This window comes from Siphateles boraxobius, unplaced genomic scaffold (genome assembly GCF_051911475.1).
Source record: "Siphateles boraxobius isolate OS27281-9 unplaced genomic scaffold, OSU_SipBor_1 143, whole genome shotgun sequence".
Classification (NCBI taxonomy): Eukaryota; Metazoa; Chordata; class Actinopteri; order Cypriniformes; family Leuciscidae; genus Siphateles; species Siphateles boraxobius.
In genome coordinates, this window is record NW_027508748.1 from 1252501 (window position 1) to 1273001 (window position 20501).

The following is a 20501-nucleotide window of genomic DNA, read 5'->3' on the forward strand; positions in this document are numbered from 1 at the left end:
GTCACCAGGTCATACTTATCCCGTGCGAATAGGGCTTAGGACCAGGAGAAGCAGTTGTCCGGGACTGCATTGTGACTCATGAGCATCAAGGAGACTTCCACTCGAATCAGCGGCACACAGGATTGTATGGTTGGTGTTTAGTGAGTCAGGCCGAGACCCAGAATGCCCTTGCACCAGTCTTTCCCCATTAAAACCCGAGAACGACCATTACAGCCGACCCCAGGGCAACCTCACAACACCAGCACACAGAAAGTTCAACTCGGCAGCCGGTTCTGTGATTATAAGAGGTGTTTTAAAGGAATATTCTGGTTTAAACGCAATATGAACTGTAAATCAAGTCATGTAACAGTTTAAAACAAACACATACAGTAATTCACAAAAAATGGAAGCCTGGCAAGGTCAAATCACATGGTTTTGAATGTATAATCATGAAGCCTGAAAAATATACGTATGAGTGCAAACGCTTCCAGCTACAAGCTCACTTTCACGTTTTGCATTTTAAAATATGTCAGAATGTGATTCATAATGTGCCGCAAGGGAGTTATGCTGGATATTAGCATATACGGTCTTCTTCTACAGTGAGTTTTCTCTTTCAGGCCAATTACTGACAGCCAAAAACAAAGCTTCAGTAGTGCAGCATTGCAGGAAAACATGTTAAAGGGATACACTGTAAAAAAAAAAAAAACAATAAAGAAAGAAAGAAAGAAAGTTTTTTGGCTTCCTACACAATTTCCCCCCCCAAAAAATAACATTCCGTCGTTCAAAATCTGTATGATTTTTTGAATACACTTTATTTCGATAGTCCACTTTAGACATTCTAATAACTATAAGTAACTTTTCAACTACATGTCAACTAACTCTCATTAGAGTATTAGTAGGCTGTAGTAAACTGTGGTTAGGTGTTAGGGTTCGGGTTGGGAAAATAAGTTGACTTGTAGTTGCCAAGTTACTTATAGCAAAGTCCTTTTAGGCAAGTCATGCCACTCGGCGGCCATCTTGGCAACGCCTCTGGGCAGCTATTTCGGACTAACAAGACCAGGCTCCTATCTAAATGAATGGGCAGAGAGTTAGAACTGCACTTTCACTGGTCACCGGGAAATAAAAACTTCATGTATAGAAACAGCAGTAAAATATGATAAAAATCTGTGAAAAAGTTTGATGACTTTGCCCCAAAATAAGGTTTAAAACGCCTTTTTCCTCCACAGGTTATACTTTTACTACGCATGCACAAGGGTTCTCTCCCTCTCGGACGTGCGCGCTACATGGTTTGAAGCACAGTATGTGTGAGCTCTTGCTATTTGAACTAATTTGTGGGCATCAGGGAGCCGCTATCAATATGGGGGAGACTCCCGGAACTTCCGAGAGACTTGGGATGCCTGATATTTACACAACGCACGCACACATACACTGCATATCAAATCTGCCGCCTTTTCAAACGTATTTTCCGCTGTCGCAAACCTCAACTGTGGCCATGCATTAGTGGAACCAGACGATAAGCTTAAATGTTTTCCGGCTTGACTGTTAAAAGCAGACGATTGGCTTTCCAGCGGGAGGGGCGGGACATGTGCATACAACCGCCATCTTTGGAGTTACGGGTTTTCCCTATATAGTTGTATTGAGGATTGAGGAAGTGGCATGTCTCTATATAAATTGTCTCTGCTTATAGGCAGTAGAATATTAGTTGGGGGACCAACAAAATAAAGTGTTAGCAGATATTAAGCAGACAGTCTACTAATACTCTAATGACAGTTAGTTGACATGTAGTTGCAAAGTTACTTATAGTTAGTAGAATGTCTAAAGTGGACTATCAAAATAAAGTGCAACCAATTTTTTTTTTCCTGTAAATGATAGGAATTTCACTTTTGGGTTAACTAACCCTTTAAGGGCACACTGTGGAGGAATTCCGTTTTTGTCAAACAGCGACCCCTTGAGTCGCAGTGGAGTACTTGTATTTAACGTTACTGTCGTAAATACCACTCACCAGAGATGTCTCTGCACTCACGGCCTGATCCCCTCCCCCTGTATACCGGTACCTGTTCAGTAGGATGGAAGCTGTAACCAGTGGAAATAAGGCGTGGCCCCTTTAAGAGCTGCGCGCTCTGTTGAACTGTCAGCAGTCTGTATTGTATGCGCGCTTCGAACACCCCATGTATGCGGGCTATTTCTATTTGATTCTCATTCTTATCCTATTTTTGTTTATCAAGTAACGCTGTGGACGGTAGAACGTGTGACAGACAGTTACGCAAGTTCGATTGGGGAATAAAGTGCAAGTTGTGAGATGCCAATTGCCTCTGTGAGTCTGTCTGGCTTCTGTAATAACTTCATCTGTGAGCTATCTCTATTTTTCCTCCTGACACAACTCGTTACAAAGCGTCGGACATCGAACAGGCACAGATAGCCTCCGAAGATGTCTACTAGTCCATCAACAAGAACGCCAGGTCAGCATCGCTTTTGCATCCATTGCTGATTTTTAGCTCTCGGCGACGAGTGAAAACATGGCCGAGTGAGACTCTTGTCCGGTTCCTCACGCGGTCAGTTTCTCGTTTTCTTTTCCTTGACTCTTCCGACCGCGTTTTCTTTGTCGACTCTGCCAAGATTCAATTCTGAAATGCGTGCTTTGTTGATGTATGTAACGTCGTGCCGTAAAGCAAGTCGTGATTCTCGCGAGATTTGTCGGGGGTGCTCCTCTCAAACTTACATAGCTGTTTTTTCCAGCGGCGTCCCCCCCAAGCTTTACTACCAGGATGATTCGCCCTACTATGAGTTTGTTTACCACCGAAATTACTTTGAAGCTGTTATATAAAGGTACAATTCCTCCACAGTGTGCCTTTAAGTTTGTACAATGCACTTAAAATCTGATAATTAGCATTAAAAAAACTTAAAACCAGCTCCATTATCAGAAAGGCACAAGGAATGTATGTGATGAAACTAGCCATAAAGTAATGTTTACACAGCGCTCCCTCCAGCCCACAGGGATTGCATCACTAACACATAAGCAGACGCTCATCCATCTAGAAAAGCAGCTCCACCTCTTTCAATATGTGTGCAGTTTCCTGCGCTTCAGTTTGTGAGATGTGCTGTCATTGATGTCAGAGCTGTAATTAGGAGGAGTCGACAGCTGGCGAAGGAGACCGTAATCATCCATGACTCGCTGCACATTTAACACTTTTGTTTTGGGTTAGTTAGCACATGACATTTGGAAAGCGAGCCGGACCACCTCCTAAACATACAGAGTCAGCATTAACGCCAGCATGATGAAATACCACAGCAAGACTCAGCAATAGTGTGAAATAAAACCTGTTAAATGACACCAAGAAGTGAGACATCTCTAATGATGTTGGGATTGGGTTTCTGAAGCACTTGAGCACTTCTGAGGGAGCGTTGGGCCATGTGACAAGCAAACGCACTTCATCTGGACTGTGAACGCTGATCCCAGGATTCAAAAAGAAACCAAATGACTTAAATCAATATAAAATGGCATTCATAACCCATTTGACCTCTGCAATCTGACATATTTCAGAGTGAAACTGACTATTCAACCAGAGAAAATTGAAGGCCGAGACTTAATTTAATCCATTGGGACCTGATAAGACTGTGAAAAGTGTTTCTATATGGCTGGATGTTGGAGGGGAGAAAAACGTAATAACTGAAAACCAAATCAGCATATTTGAATGATTTCTGAAGGATCATGTGACACTGAAGACTGGAGCAATGATGCTGAAAATTCAGCTTTGATCACAGGAAAAAAAATACATCTTACAATATATTTAAATAGAAAACACTTATTTAAAATTTGAATAATATGTCACATTTGTTACTATATTTTTGAACAAATGAATGCAGCCTTGGTGAGACTCTTTCAAAAAGATTTAAAAAATCTGAATTATTTCTGAATGTTGGTTTATTTGAATGGGAAAGACATTAATTAAAAAATGCTTTGATTAATTAATACATAACAAATAAATATTAGTTGAACATTTTTGATTAGATGAAAAATTAGAAAAGGTGCCTGAAATTCAATGTTTAAAGAGAAGTTGGCAAAAGTAGGCGGGGCTTGATTTCATCTGTGGGGAATTGATTGGATGATAGGATGGTTATGGTTTGCTATTGGTGGATCCTCGTCATCAGAAAAGAGAAGAGATGAAGTTATTCTGATTCAAGATTACCAGGAACACACAATAATGATGTGCACCGATAACTCCTTTTTAATAAACTTGGCGAAATTACATGAAAAAGGGCAATTTTGATATGACTAAATGGTGAAGTAAATACATTAAAAAACATACACAAAGCACTTAAATGACTAAAACTTAAACTGAAATTAAGATGAAAACAGAAATAAAATAAAAGCTGATTTAAAATTTTGACAAATATTAGAATAACACTCATTCCTACAGCTGCCATATTGAGCAGTGCAATTTCTCCATTCATTTGTCTACGCATGGAGCATCTCCCCTTTCTTATTCTGTTCCTGGTAAAATGCAAGACATTAGTCAAATCAAGCTGTTTTTGTGCTGAGATTCCCCTGTGGTGTTATAATCTGTGGTGTTCACATGACCGTCTGCCAGCCCTCCTGCCCACATGACATGACATGTGACGTGTGTTTCCATCAGGATTCCCCCCGCTCACCTGTGATAGAGAGAGGACCCAGGATAACATCTCTAGTCATGCTTTATATTAAAGCGACATGCTGTGGATTGTATCACGAGTGCCGCATCAATAGACCGGGTAAAATATGTATAACTATCAGGGTTTGAAATGAACTTTTCACTCACTGGCCAATTTGACTACAACATTTTTAAGGTACCGGCCATTCAGAACTAGCCAATAAGAAAAAATAAATAAATACAAATAAAATAAACCAGATTAACTACATCACAGCTTATATATATATATATATATATATATATATATATATATATATATATATATATATATATATATATATATATATATATATTATAAAATTTGGATTTCATACATTAATTTCCTATTCAAACAAAATCCCATCATCCAGCCATCTACTCCCTCTTTCATTCTAATCACCAAACATTAATTTCATGTTTGCGAAAAGCATTTTACACCGGAGAATGTTTAAAGGGTTCATGAACAGGATTATTTTATTATTTTATAATGGGGCCTGGGGTGCCCTTATAATGTTAGTATGATTTTTACATCAAACATTCTCATAATTAAGAAATTTTAGCCTCTGATTTGAACTCTCTGTTTGAAGGGGCGTGTCTGCTGTGAGACTTCAGTGTAAACGCCCACTGCTGTGATTGGCGGACATGTTTGCATATAAAATAGCTAGTATTACATGTGAAACTCTCGGAAACTACTATGTTTTTGCTATTACAGCTATCGAGAAGACTAACAAATCTTTAAATGTATTGTTTAAAGCATTATATTTAAATCTATTCCATCACATGAAAGGTTGCAGTGATGAGCTGAGCAGATGATATACAGTCTGGTGATCGCGTGAATAAAGATCTCACTATTGCAACGCAGTTTTTGCACACTCACGAATGCTTTTTCACCAAATAACAATGCAAACACGACGCAAATACAGGTAGAGCTTCGTTGTGCAGTTTAACAGCGTCATTGATTTCATAACGAGATTTGCGCGCTGTGTGATTGATTGACTGACAGCTTGGGCGATTGGAAAAGGAGCGTTCTTTGGTCGCTTTCTTTCTATAACTTAATCACAGTTTTAATATTATTTCATCTTAAGAGAAACGATGTGAAGTTGATCGTTTAGTCACTGATGCAAAAACAGTATTGAATGATTTTGAGAGAAAGATAATATTGAACTTGAATAATTACACATCAGAAAACACTGCTCACAGATCAGGCATTAAAATAAACATGGTTACTTACATGTTTGTGGCGTAGCCGTGTGGCTAAAAGTCTGTTTGCAGAGCCTGTGTTGGAAATTGTGACTGATTTTCTGTTGATTTAATAAAGCTTAACCACGCATTCCTAATATTGGAATCCGAAGGAAGCTTATGCAGCAACTGTCTTCTTCAACAACCAGGTACTGCACAATATTTCGTAAATGTTTATTGCTTGGTAGCTCGATCAAGTTTAGCAAAATTACATCGTCGTAGGCCTATGTTATAGCATGTAATGCGTGAGTCGGTGGGCGGGGCAAAACAGGCCGTGTTGAAGTAGGCGTTGATCTTCTTTTGCAGAGGAGGGGTTTTATCCTCTTTGACGGCATAGATCCCCACTTTGAAAAACCTGTCGTTCGCTGAGCCTGGTGTCAATAAAAAATTGTATTGGACTAACAAGGAAGTTTTCAGTTCTGAAACTTACAGGATATTCTTATAGTATGAAGACCTCCTGTACGTCAAAAGCTCAAGGAAAATTTGATTTCTCAGTTCATCACCCCTTTAAAAAAATGAAATATGGGACCAGAAAGACAGTACTACGGCCGTCCCATCCATTTTCAAAGCACAGGCAGAAAAAAGTGCACATGTAAGTTGTCTTTTATTACTCTTCCTTACGTGAATCTGTGTCTTTATTCAGCTGTAAGATAGATGCTGAGATGCCGTGATATCACTGCGCCCAAGTAGCAGTGCTTCGCCTGTGCTTCACCCCAATATTGTCAAGTCAATCTCTGCCTAGGAAATCGCCGTGTCTTAATCTGCTTTGCTATTTGTACTCGTTGTGAATAACCAGGCCACAAGAAGTAGTTCGTTTTTTTTTTAATCTCTGTTATTCACGACATGCTACCTGGCAACAAAGGATTCCATTCATTATGCTAAGCTAAGCTAGCGTCGGTGCTGCCAGACTAAGACAATGCATGCACTGAGACAAAAATGCGTTTGCCCACCTATCTAAATGTAGGGGAGACGGTGAATAACCCCTATTTCAAAAAACAGTGGCGTGTTCCTTTAAGAAAAAATGATGATGTATTGAAGCGTCCATTGTAGTGCTTTGCATTACAATGCTCCATTCGCATTGACGTGTTCGTGACCTGTTCACTCTTTGAAGGTCTAATGCAGTGAGATTGGATGAGCAGGAAACTGATTGATGGATCTGAGCGGCTGCTCTCAGTGTTCTGATGGTGTCTGCGAGGCTCAAAGTTTACACTTTTGAGGGAGATAAACCCATGAATGGCATTTTAATAGTAGTCATCGAAACAAATGCAATGATTAGATGAAATTATTTTGATCCTGAGACTTCCACAGAAGATATATACATATACATTTTTCAATATTTCTACCACTTCTATTATTGATTGATATCAGGATGTGAAGAGAGTTTTAACCAGTAACAAAAAGTGTTTATGAAATACATTGCCTATCCTAGCTTTAATGAGCAAGTCAGTAGGTGATAATTAGTCATTTTTCTCATGCGTAGTTAATTCTGATTGTCTTGTAATGAAGATGAAGGATTAGAAACTGTGACCCCTGCGGGGCCAGACAGAAAGAGCTCTGCTATGAGCCTAATCAGGACACCGGAGTTAATCAGATACTGACTATTTCTGTCTTTTATTACTGCTGGAAACAGTGTTTTCAACATTTGATGTGATTTGACTGATGTAATTAACACCGACTAACAAAAGTTGGTGCATTTGATAGACGGCTTGATTGACAGCAGCACACAACCATTTGCTTTTAAACATTCAACCCTTAGAAATTCACTATGGCAATCACAGTTTCTGCCATGCATATGACAAATACTATAATTACTACAGTTACTAATATAAAACACTTCAAACACATCTACAGAATTGTTATCCTGCTAAGATTCCCCATTTTTACAAAAATTATCAGTGTGTGATATGTACAATATCGCCTATGATAATATATTAATTGCTCTTTAGATGATGTGGAAGCTTACATTATCGAGTATGTCACTTACTTTTCAAAAACAAACAAAAACATCTTGATATTGCTCGCTCTCACTGCGTGATGCAGATTAATGCAGTTAGAATGAGACGGAATTCAATATATGAGGGAAAAAATTGCCCTGTATGAGGTTTTGTCATATATTTCTATACGATAGAGTTAAATAAAATCACACAAGCAAGAGCATGGGTTTTCCCCAATATCAGCACATTTGTAAATGTAATATTGATTATATAGAACTGTTCAGTAAGTCAGAAAGGTCCCTGTACTCTGCTAAGGGGTTATTAAATGTAACAAATCATGAAAAAAAATCATTATTCTTTATTTGAAAATTAAACATAATTTTATCAAACTTTGATAATTGCCTTAATCTTTTAAACAACTGAAAAAATAGTGATCAAACTAAATTTTACAAAAATCACTTAAACAGCTCATCTAATGCCAAAATCAGTCAAGAATGTAAAATTATTGAAAATATTTAAATCAGGGATTTCAGAATCAGAATGCGTAGTTTGTGCATAAAGAGTGTCCGTCAAAATATAACATACAACATGTTCACTAACCAATGATGTTTAAGGTAAATTTCTTTATTACTATTTACAAATACTACTGCAGTCTATTTAAAATTTTTAAAAAGTTTTATTCAATGTGTTTCTTTGTAATTAATTGTGAAATTTACTAGCAATTCTTGAGTGAAAATTGTTTCTACACAAATTTTTCTAAGCTTGTCCACAACATGCCTAAACCAGCCAACATACCAGTGTAACAGAGGCCATCTAGTAAGATCTGTGCAGGTAAACCTCACTCCCCTGATCTCAAGAGGTGCACTAGCGACTGACACTAGAGCCTGCAATCTTTAGCGTCCTTCTTATTGTGCCCGTCTCCCATGACAGAAATGGCAGTTTGAATCCCGCTCGGAGCAATTAGAGGATAACCGGAGGGGTTACATTGGTGCCGTGACCCGGATTGGAGTGAGGTTTAGGGGTGAGTGTAACGGAGGCAAGCAAGTAAAGAGCTGTGCAAGTTATCCTCACTCTCCTGATCTCAAGCGAGCCACGCTAGAGACTAATGCTAGAGGCTGCGGTCTTTAACATCCTTGTTGGCACGCACACCTCTCATGAGGTTACATTGGAGGCCAGCTAGTAAAGAGCTGTGCAGGTAAACTTCACTCTCCTGATCTCAAGAGAGGTGCGCTGGTGACTAAAGCTAGAGGCTACGGTCTTGTTAGCGTGCCCACTTTCTATGCTGGAAATACCGGTTCAAATCCCGCTCGTCATGGTGCAATCAGAACTAAATCGTTATCGATAGAATCCCAGAAGATTTTTTTTGTCACTTTCTCACAGCCCTGATCCGTTCCCAATAATCTGTTACTCCTCAAGATCTCTTCATACTCGCACAGAACGACTGTGAGAGACTTGAGCTTTTATCTGCTCGAGCTCTCGGGGTGATGTGAGGATGTGAAGGGTTGATTATGGATACAGCAGCGGATCTGGGCCGCTTGAGATTTGATAGGAACAGTTCAAGTTCAGAGATAAGGATTGCGGACACACACGCAGCCACAGATAAACTACTGCACCACACACAGGAATAAAATCACCCAGCTGCCCTTTCACCAACACAAAACGAGCCAGGGGAGACATAAATCTACAAACTTTAAAACACTTTAAAAGGTCTGTTGAGTTTTCTTTAGCGTTGGTGACATTTTTGAGTTCAAATATCCTGCTATTTTAGGGATAATAAATAGTAAAGAGGAGGTTTCTTTTCTGATACTGAAGGGGTTTATTTTGAAATAAACACCAGCTGACAGTATACTTTCATGGCAATTACTTCATGTATTCAAAAGAACAGTGTTTACAAGATTAGCTGTATAATCCTGTCAAATATGTTCAGGTACAAGCAGCAATGCTCCTACATGTGATGCATAAATTTACTATTTATGTATTTGAATTGCATATTACATTTCCATGCATTTGGATTACAGTTTTAACATAAAAAACACATTAACTTGATGTGATGCATATTTGTCCATCCTAAATCATTGAAACGGATAAAGAAAATTGGTAAATGTTCATTGTGAAAAAATAAATCACATTTATTCAGTTAAAAAGTATATCTAGTTCAGTGATGAAACTCTAGAGGGCGCTGGCTGATGGTCCATTACATGCAATCTGCAAAATAAATCACATCATTACCGCATGGCCAAGCTGATTGGCTTCTCCTGATCCTGTAGAGATGCTCGCTCAACATTTAAATAGTCTGGTTCAGTGTTTGCTGTAAGGTAGTCCTGCAACGCCCTATCTGAGTTCCTCTGAACCCCTCCACCTCCCCAGCTCCACCTGCCTAGATCTGCTGTGGGATTTATGTGGGTCTAATCATGCAGCAGCAGCGTCAGCATCTTACATGCTCACAGCAGCGTCTCTGTGTGTCTGTTAGCAGTAGCAAGCCCACACTTTCTCTCCAGCATCAGCAATAATCAACAGCAGCAGCAGCGGATCTAGTCCGGCAAGACCAAATACATCAACACTGCCATATTCAATAACATGCTAAAACTATTCTGAGAGTTGTCATGATTGAAATGTGGTTAAAATAATGTTAGCTGTGGAACAAGCAATATTCAATTAGTTAAAATGTATGAGATTAAAACAAATTGGATGTATTGATGATAAATATATATAAACAGATTCAGTTTATTAATACTGTTAGAGACATTTTACCCGTTTCATTTATTTATGATGGACAAAAACTGCATCATATTGCATACTGCATCAAACAAGGTTATCTGTTTGTTAAAATGGTGTGTGGAAATTTTATATGCAGTTCAGATACATATATCTTAAATTTAGGCATAAATATTTTGTTGAGTCCAGCATGTATACAGTATATAAAACATCTTTTTCATCTTGTACAGCCTGTATAACTACTAGTTTGTGTTCTGCTCTGGCAGTATTTGTGTCTAATGGAGCTGAATGTCTACAGTGTTGCAGTGAAAGGACTGAACATAACAAGTAAAACCCGACACAAAGAAAATGGACCCTCAGATTTAGAGTCTTGGCAGCGCAGCAGGAAAGCTTTTAGCCACAATATCAATCAAATCCCAGATCACTCATATTTATGAGGATTTGAGCACTTCACTCTGAGAGAACCGCATGTCTCTGGATGTTTCCTCATCTCTCACCAGCATACATGAGAGCAAGTCAACACACACTACTAAAACTTCACTAATGCACGTTTGACATGTTATTCATAGATAATGTTGTACTAAACTTGACAGATAACTGACCAGTAAACCTCATATTATTGTACCAGTCATTTTGAAATTTACCAGAACAGGAAAAATGTTGAGAAAACTAATAGTAAACTTAACATAAAAGATACAACTCAACACATATGTTGTTGTTAAAGGAATATGACAGATATTTTACTAGTAAATGTCACACATACCATTATAGGCCTAATAGTGAAGATGCACTACCAGTAAACTTGACTTATGTGGTTGAATATTGTAAACTTGACTAATACTGTTGTAGAAATTTATCAGCACATCTAAAATATACTGGACCACTAACCTAGACATATACAGATGAACAAAAATTACAGATACTGTATCAGCAAAACTTTGATTACAATACTATTATATTACTATACTAATATTACATTACTAATTACATTACAAATTAAACTACAAGTAAACCAGATAAACTTTATGTATACTGTTGAAGCAAAATGGCAGATACTGTACCAGTAAACTTCACACATTCTAATATAGTAGACTACTAGTGAACTCAAAAGATGCTTTACAGTAAACTTGACTTATACTGTTATAATACACTTAACTAATACTGCAATAAACTACCAGTAAACCTGAGAGATAACATCACTAAACTTAACTGTTTTCTCCATAGTGGCTATATATAAAGGAATTGAATTAATAACTTTTATTTAATATCAAATTAACAATCACTGAACTTACTTAAGCTAGACTATGACTATTTTCTTCTAGATCTGCTGTACAGCAGAAACAAACTCTGTTGCATTATTTTCCTGTTATCTCTGTAAAGCTGTTTTGAAACAATCAGCATTGACTTATACACAATATTGACTTAACATGTACAGTTGAAACAAAATTATAGAAACATCTAGCGTTATTTTATAGTAGACTACTAGTGAACATACTTTACTGTACCAGTAAACTTGACTTTATTTGGTTATAGTAAACTTGACTTTATATGGTTAAGGTAAACTTGACTAATGCTGTTGTAGAAAACCACCAGTAAACCTAAATTATAACTAAACTTAACACATACTGTTGAAACAAACATGGCAGATACAGTACCAGTAAACTTATAGTAGACTACTAGTGAACATATACTGTACTGTTCTGTACCAGTAAACTGGCTTATATGGCTATAGTAAACTTGACTAATACTGCTTTACAAAAGCAGTTACAAAAGTATTACTTTATCAGTAAACCTACTAGTATACCTGAAAGATAATGCATCACTAAATTTAACATACTGTCAACCAAAATGACTTCACACTATAATAGTAGACTACTAGTTAAGGTCCTCAGCCAGTGACTTTATATGATTATAGAAGACTTGACTAATACTGTTGGTGAACATACTGTTGGCGGTCATGGCCTAATGGTAACAGAGTTGGACTGGTGACTCAAAGGTTGCTTGTTCGATTCCAGTACCGGCAGGAATGTGACTGAGGTGTCCTTGAGCAAGGCAACTAACCCCCAATTGCTCCCCGGGCGCCACTCAAGGCTGCCCGCTGCTCCGGGTGTGTGTATCCACGCTTGCAGTGTGTGTGTGTGTTCACTACTTACTACTCTGCTCCTAATGTGTGTGCACTTACTTGGATGGGTTAAATGCAGAGGTCAAATTCCAAGTATGGGTTACCATACTTGGCCATCATGTGTCACTTTCACTGTTGAAACAATCATAGCAGAAACTGTACAGTAAAACTTGAATTACACTCTTGTGGTAAATTACTAATAAACTTTACTAATATGGTAATAGTAAATACTGTTGTAGAAAACTACCTGTGGTAAACTAGAAGTAAACATTTTCGATGAAGTAAACTTCAATCCCAAAACCTCTATATTTTTGTGAAAATGACTACTGGTTTGTGAAGTTTGCATGTCTCTGACATCTATTAATGAATTTCATTATGAATGCACATATATGATTTTCTCCATAACCTTAATGAGTGAGTAAGCCTCAATATTCTAAAGAATAAACCCATGAGCTTTTGCTATGAATAATATAATAAGCTGTTATGGCTTGAAGCAGGTAATGAATACTTCATGATTGGTGCGGGAAGTTACAAACGTCTGTCTGCTTGAACATCATCCTCTGGCAGCGGCTGTTGCTTTGAAGGCATTAGCCATGATCGCTGATATCACAGGATAAAGACGCCCTGCCGATCTATAAAAAGCTAATGCAACACGTTTTGCCAAAGTAAAAGCAACTCTAGATGTTTTATTGATGAAGATTATTTGATGGAGTGTAATATCTGTTGGAGGAGGAGGATGAATCATCATCTTAAAGTGGATCTGGTATCCTCAGGGAAGTAGCCTGGACTTGACAAGCTTTGTCACATCAGCTGTAAATTTGCTTTAATTGGATCCTGCCGAAGTGACCTCAGTGGAATTCTGATTGGTCAAACACAGCGGCTGGATAAACAAATAGTTTCTTAGCAACCAATCAACAAGTCATGGTGGTTTTATGTTTAACGAAAATGCTATAGAGTGCAACAGTGTCCTTCTATGAGGAGAATCATAATATTACAGACTGATTTAAAGCAATAAAAGTATTTGAAAATCGTACTTAACAGCTTTAGTGGGGGAAATAATTAGAATCTTATAGAGCATAGCGTACAACATTACCAAACTATGGAGGAACATAAACTATATATATATATATATATATATATATATATATATATATATATATATTAGGGGTTGTAGGACCATTGATTTATGCTAGTCGATTTCTTATCAAAACAATACTCTAGTTACTCGACTACTCGTGGTTCATGCTACTGTAAATGAAAATACATGAAATAGTTCTTATCAATAAATGTTTTATTAATTCGTAGCCTAATGCAACAATCACATAAGTAAACTCTCAAAATTAATTATGACATTACATATTTTAATTTTCATGTAACAGAGTAAAGCCAAATAAATAGCCGTTCTTACCTTTCATTTCAGACGCAATGTCCGATTTTAGGGGCCGTTCACATATTGCGTCTTTTGCGCGCTCAAGTTCGTTATTTCAAATGTTGGCTTTTGAAATAACTTTATTTCAAAGTAGAGATGAAAACATGTGCCGCAGGTCATGTGACAAAAACCAACCGATCAGCTTCCTTCGGCCTTTCCGTAACAACATGGAAAGCTCGGCCGAACAGCACATCATAGCTGTACAGGACGGCTTTTTATTTCTGATCTCTATAAATATATCTAGTTGTAAAGCTAATGCAAGGGCTAGAAATCAATTAATCCTTTGCTGATACTTCCTCCTCATCATGGATAGCGCAGTTCATGGTTGCATAGCAACAACAGATGCCATTAGAGCGCAAGCGCTTGTGGAAAGAAGGAGACTTTCCACGTGTTTTAGACGCGATATGTGAACGGCCCCTTACAGAATTGGCAAATTACGATATTTTTGTCATCCTAGAAGAAATACTTCCACACATCTGATGTGTGGTGTCTGTTAGTGGCGTTTGAGCATTTACTCAATATTATTATCTTATTTTTGACAGAGGTGGCTTTTAGAGGTAGTTAAGTAGTCTGAGAGTGTAGTGAGACTGATATGATTACATCATTCGCAGTGCTTCATGGGAGTGGGCGGAGCTAAAGAGCTCTTTTAGCGACTACCAGCTATGAGGTATGAGTAATCTATGAGATACCAGGTATGAGTAATCTAGACTAAGTTAGCAATACTGCAGACGCTTTTACCCAAAGTGCTGGAACCGGTGAGGTTATATTGGTGCCGTGACCCAGAGGCGAGTGTGTATAAAGGAGGCCAGCTAGTAAGAGCTGTGCGAGTAAACCTCACTCCCCTGACCTCAAAAGGTTGCGGTCATTAGCATCTTTATTTATACACTTACCTCCCATGCCAGAAACGCCGGTTCAAATAGCGCTCGGAGTGAGGAGAGTGTTACAGAGGCACAATTATAACTGGGACAATTCACCTTTAGAAACCTGGTTCTTCATGCCATTGCTTGCTTCTTTCTGCAATCTTGTCAAATAACCAAGTTTCACCCTGTTGTTCATCTTTACGACAGACCCATGAACTCATAGCACAAACTCTGTGGTTGGGCGATTAGTCATGCAGTTAAAGGCGTGTAACACATTAGAGATAATGAGGTGGTCAGATATGATGTCATTGCTCCATCAACTACAGACCACAGAAACCACAGCTCAGAGCTTACTGGAAAACATCAGACTGCTGTCTGCTCCTCTTGCACAGACACACTCAACTGCTGGAATGAGATTGGACTGGATGAAGGATCGGTTGTAGAACATTTGTGACCCTGGACCACAAAACCAGTCACATGTCGCACGGGTATATTTGTGGCAATAGCCAACAATACATTGTATGTGGCAAAATTATCGATTTTTCTTTTATGCCAAAAATCATTAGGATATTAAGTAAAGATCATGTTCCATGAAGATATTTTGCACATTTCCTATCGTAAATATATAAAACATTTATTTTTGTGAGTTAATGCAGCAAAATTGTGAACATAAATGCACAACTTTAAAGGTAATTTTCTCAATGGTTCGATTTTTTGCACCCTCAGATTCCAGATTTTCAAATAGTTGTATCTCTGCCAAATATTGTCCTATCCTAATAAACCATACATCAGTGGCAAGCATTTTATTCAGCTTTCATGCTATGTATAAATCTCAAGGTCAAAACATTTACCCATGTGACTGGTTTTGTGGTTCAAGGTCACGTTATAATAGCCTACATGCTTTCAGGTTCAGTACAACCAAAAATAAACAATTAGTCATCATTTACTCACCCTGATGTTTCTTTTCTTCCCTGGGACTTGCACTGGTCAAGTTTGAGCTACGGGGCTATTTGGCTTTTCATAACATGTTTGCGTCATACTAATACACTTTTAAGTCTGTAGATTACAATTGCAACACATATATTTAAAGGCTGTGAGTTTTTTCCTCCACTTCAGCAGCAGTTATATACACCAAAACTTACAGTTTTATTTTCTATCTAGATTCTGAAGGTTTTTACTGAGGGGATTGCTCATATTTTATTCGCCTGATATATATTTAACATTGTATTCCTTAAAACATGGTGAAAACCTATTTTTTTCTATTTGTTGACAGTATTTTCTGATTTATGGAGAGATAAAAAGAGAAATCCAAAATCCCCTCAGTAAAAACCTTTAAATCTAACATGTCTACAAAATCAAACAATAATTCTAAACTTGGATTTCTCCAATGTTATGCTCTGGAATTATATGCAAAATAATGCATATTTAATTAGATTCTGGAATTATATGCAAAATAATGCATATTTAATTAGATAGCGCATCATTTGCATTTTTTAAACAGCATTTAAGAAAACGTCTCAGGTTACGTATGTAACCCTGGTTCCCTGATAGGGAACTCGAGCTGGGTTTGAGACGCGGTGGGAACGCTCTGCGTGATTACGTCATGAAGCACGTGTAAAATCAGTCCAATGGAAGCCCACTACGACATAGGTGACGTCATAGACCAGGAAACTATAAAGCAGCCCTGAAATCAGACCGCGACAGCTTCTGAAAAACCTGAAGCAAGTCGATCAGGGCATGCAGGAAGTATGGCAGGCAAACGCAGCGTCTCGTTCCCTATCAGGGAACCAGGGTTACATAAGTAACCTGAGACGTTCCCTTTCAAGGGAACTCGAGCTGCGTTTGAGACGCGGTGGGAACCCCATACCCACTACGCCATAGTGACAAATGCCCGTTCTGTGTGAAGTCCTGCGCACACTAGGAAGCAAACAACCTCGCCCCAGGAGTGGAGAGGTCAAGGTCATAAAACCTGACAAATGTAAGCGGAGAGGACCATCCTGCCGCATTACACACGTCAAGAAGGGAAACTCCCGAAATTAAGGCCATAGAGGCCGCCATACTCCGAGTAGAATGGGCCCGCACAGCCATAGGCGAAGGCTGTCTGGCCGCTTCATAAGCCATTGAAATAGCCTTCGACTATCCATTTACTCATCACCTGTTTAGATGCAGGGCATCCTCTCTTGAGTGACCCAAAACAAACAAATAATTGCTCAGATTTACTCCACAGAGCAGCTCTGTGAACGTTGGCATCTAAAGCCCGGACTGGACATAGAAGGTTAAGCTTTTCCTGACCTGGGGTATTAAAGGAAGGAGGATAAAAGGCCTGCCGCACTATTGGGCCCCCAACATTTAATGGGACCTTAGGTCTAACCCGGTCTAGGGTAGAGGAATGCTTTCACCATACCAGGTGCAAATTCCAGACATGAAGGAGCAACCGACAGAGCATGTAAATCACCCATTCTCTTGATAGATGAAATAGCAAGGAGAAATATAGTCTTTAGAGTGAGGAATTTTTCTGAAACCTCCTCGATGGGCTCGAAGGGAGCCAAGGCCAGACCCTCAAGTACAATGGCCAAATCCCAAGCCGGTGCTCTAGATTGCAGTGCAGGCCTGAGCCTCAATGTACCACGGAAAAAACAAATAATAAGAGGATCTCTCCCAAGAGAAGAAGCCCCGAGTGGGATGATAAGCAGATATAGCCGCTACGAACACCTTTAAGGTGGAAGGAGATAATCCAGCAGAGAAACGGTCTTGAGGAAATCGAGAACTGTACCAACCGGGCAGTTAACAAGATTTAAAAAACGTTCTCCACGCCATGTAGAGAACAGTTTACATTTCAATGTACATACTTTTCTCGTGGAAGGAGCTCTGGATTGAAGGACGGTCTCCACGACCTCAGTCGAGAGACAGCATTCTATGAGCTGGGCCCCCTCAGAGGCCAAGCCCATCGTTTCCACGACTCCGTTTAACCCTTTTCTATTATGTGCAGGACCCATGGAGAAATATTTGGCAGAAGTTTCCACACTGCCAGAAATTCCGATAAGGGAACCAGTCTCTCGAGACTGGCCTCTGGATTTGATTAAACAATCATTTTGGCGCCCTGAAGCGGCGAACCGGCAGGGAACAACCGAACTGACCGTTCTACAACCCTCCTCAGAGGATTGCACGGGGACGCTGACACCTCGGCGCCCTGAAGCGGAGAACCGGCAGGGAACAACCGAACTGGCAGCGCTGTGACCCTCCTCAGAGAGTCACACCCCAGGTAGAACTCCCGGGAGCATTGATAACGGGGGCTTGACCAAAGATCTCCCATATGAGCTCCACCACCTCGGGGTGAAGTCTCCATTCCCCGGGCCTCAGCCCCTGCCTCAACAGGATATCTGCTCTGATATACGAGATCGTCAGTGTGTTGTCCGGACCCTCCTCCGAGCGACCACTCATGATCACTCCCGACTTGTGAGGGAAGCATCCGTCGATAGCATTATGCATTGGCAAGAAACCCCCAACACTGGGCCTGGGCGAGGAACCACGGTTCTTCCACATGACCGAGGCACGTAGGCATAGCCGCGTGACCTTGATCATGCGAAAACGGATTTCCCCTCGGAGAAAACCCCTTGGTCCTGAGCCACCACTGCAGGGGTCTCATGTACAGAAGGCCAAAAGTAATTACGTTGAACGCAGCTGACATGAGACCCACAGTCTGAAACTGTTTCACAGTGAGTGACTGGCCTAGATAAACCCATATTACACCTAGAAAAATGGTCCTCTGAGCTGGGAGGATCACACTCTTCTGGCGTTGAGTGGCAACCCCAACATCTTTAAATGAGACAGAATGACATCTCGATGCCGAACTGCCATATGCTCAAATTGAGCTAGGATCAACCAATCATCGATATAATATAATACGCGAATGCCCTGAGGTCTCAAAGGAGCCAGAGCTGCATCCACGCATTTTGTAAAGGTGCGGGGTGATAAACCTAGGCCAAATGGAAGAACCCGATACTGGTATGCTTCAGCGCCGTTTTTAAAGCGAACCTCAGGAACTTCCTGTGATGAGGATGGATAGATACTTGGAAGTACGCGTCCTTCAAGTCTATTGAGACAAACCAGTCCTCGGACTGAATCTGTGATACAATCTGTTTGAGTGTAAGCATTCTGAACTTGAGTTTCTGAACTCTGCTGTTTAAATGGCGCAGATCTAGAATAGAACGCAACCCTCCATCCTTCTTTGGAACAATGAAGTAACGGCTGTAAAGCCCCTAACTCTCTGCTGGGAGGAGAAACCCTTTCTATAGCTCCTTTTTGAAGAAGAGTCAGTACTTCCTGCTCCATAACCAGAGCCTGCTGTGAGTCCACTACCATAGGGAGGACCCCCTGGAATCTGGGCGGACGAGAACCGAGCTGAATTCTGTAACCCTTTTCTATTATGTGCAAGACCCATAGAGAAAATATTTGGCAGAAGTTTCCACACTGCCAGAAATTCCGATAAGGGAACCAGTCTCTCGAGACTGGCCTCTGGATTTGATTGAACAATCATTTCGGTGCCCTGAAGCGGCGAACCGGCAGGGAACAACCGAACTGACCGTTCTACAACCCTCCTCGGAGGATTGCACGGGGACGCTGACACCTCGGCGCCCTGAAGCGGCGAACCGGCAGGGAACAACCGAACTGGCAGCGCTGCGACCCTCCTCAGAGAGTCGCACCCCAGTGGGCGCCGAGGAGAAACGATTTCTCTAAACCGTCCCTCCTTTTTCTTTCGGCAGGACTTATTGTCTAAGCTTCATTAGAGATGGCGACAGTCCTCTTTTTATTTAGATCTTGCCTACCTCTAACTAGCTTAGTTCCTACGACCCTCCTCGGAGGATCGTAGGAAAAAGCAGGCACCTCGGCACCCTGAAATGGCGAACCGGCAGGGAGACCGAACTGACTGCTCTACGACCCTCCTCGGAGGATCGTATGGGGACGCTGACACCTCGGTGCCCTGAACGGCGAACGGCGACCCTTAGAAGCCTGATAGCCTCGGCATCAGGTCTCCTTTTTTTTTTTCTTGCACTCTATGCCAGTTTCAGGAACATAGATTGGTGAGGAAGAAACCACTGGAATGCCGCTGAAAGGTTTAGTTTTCTTGAAAGCGGAGCGTCCAGAAGAACAGACATTTTTATCTTTCATTTTCTTTATTTTTATATCAGAAAAACGTATACATATAAACATATATATATATTCTCGAATATATTCTCGAATAGAGTCAATGCTGACATCCTCACATTCATCTATATCCTTAAATACTTTACCCACCAGTACTGCCTCATAAAATGTATTTATTATTAAAGATGGCTGGTGGGTAACGTCGGGGTTAAAAAATGATGACGCCGACTCGGGAGAGAGAAAGCTCGCAAGCGCCTCTATAATCCAAGGCACTGTCATACCATGATACTTAATACACATAACATTACTCTAGTTAGATGTTTGGGTATTAAACACATAAAATAGAATCCGGTTTATTCCACGATCTCGACACCTCAGTGTGGAGATAGGGAAAAACCAGTAGTCCCCGAC

The 20501-nt window shown here is 40.0% G+C and overlaps 1 protein-coding gene across 1 annotated transcript in view; it reads right to left on the bottom strand.

Annotated features, from left to right (window-relative positions):
* Positions 1-20501, bottom strand: part of lrfn1 (leucine rich repeat and fibronectin type III domain containing 1) — a 180623-nt gene that overhangs the window by 47516 nt on the left and 112606 nt on the right. The window lies entirely within an intron of this gene.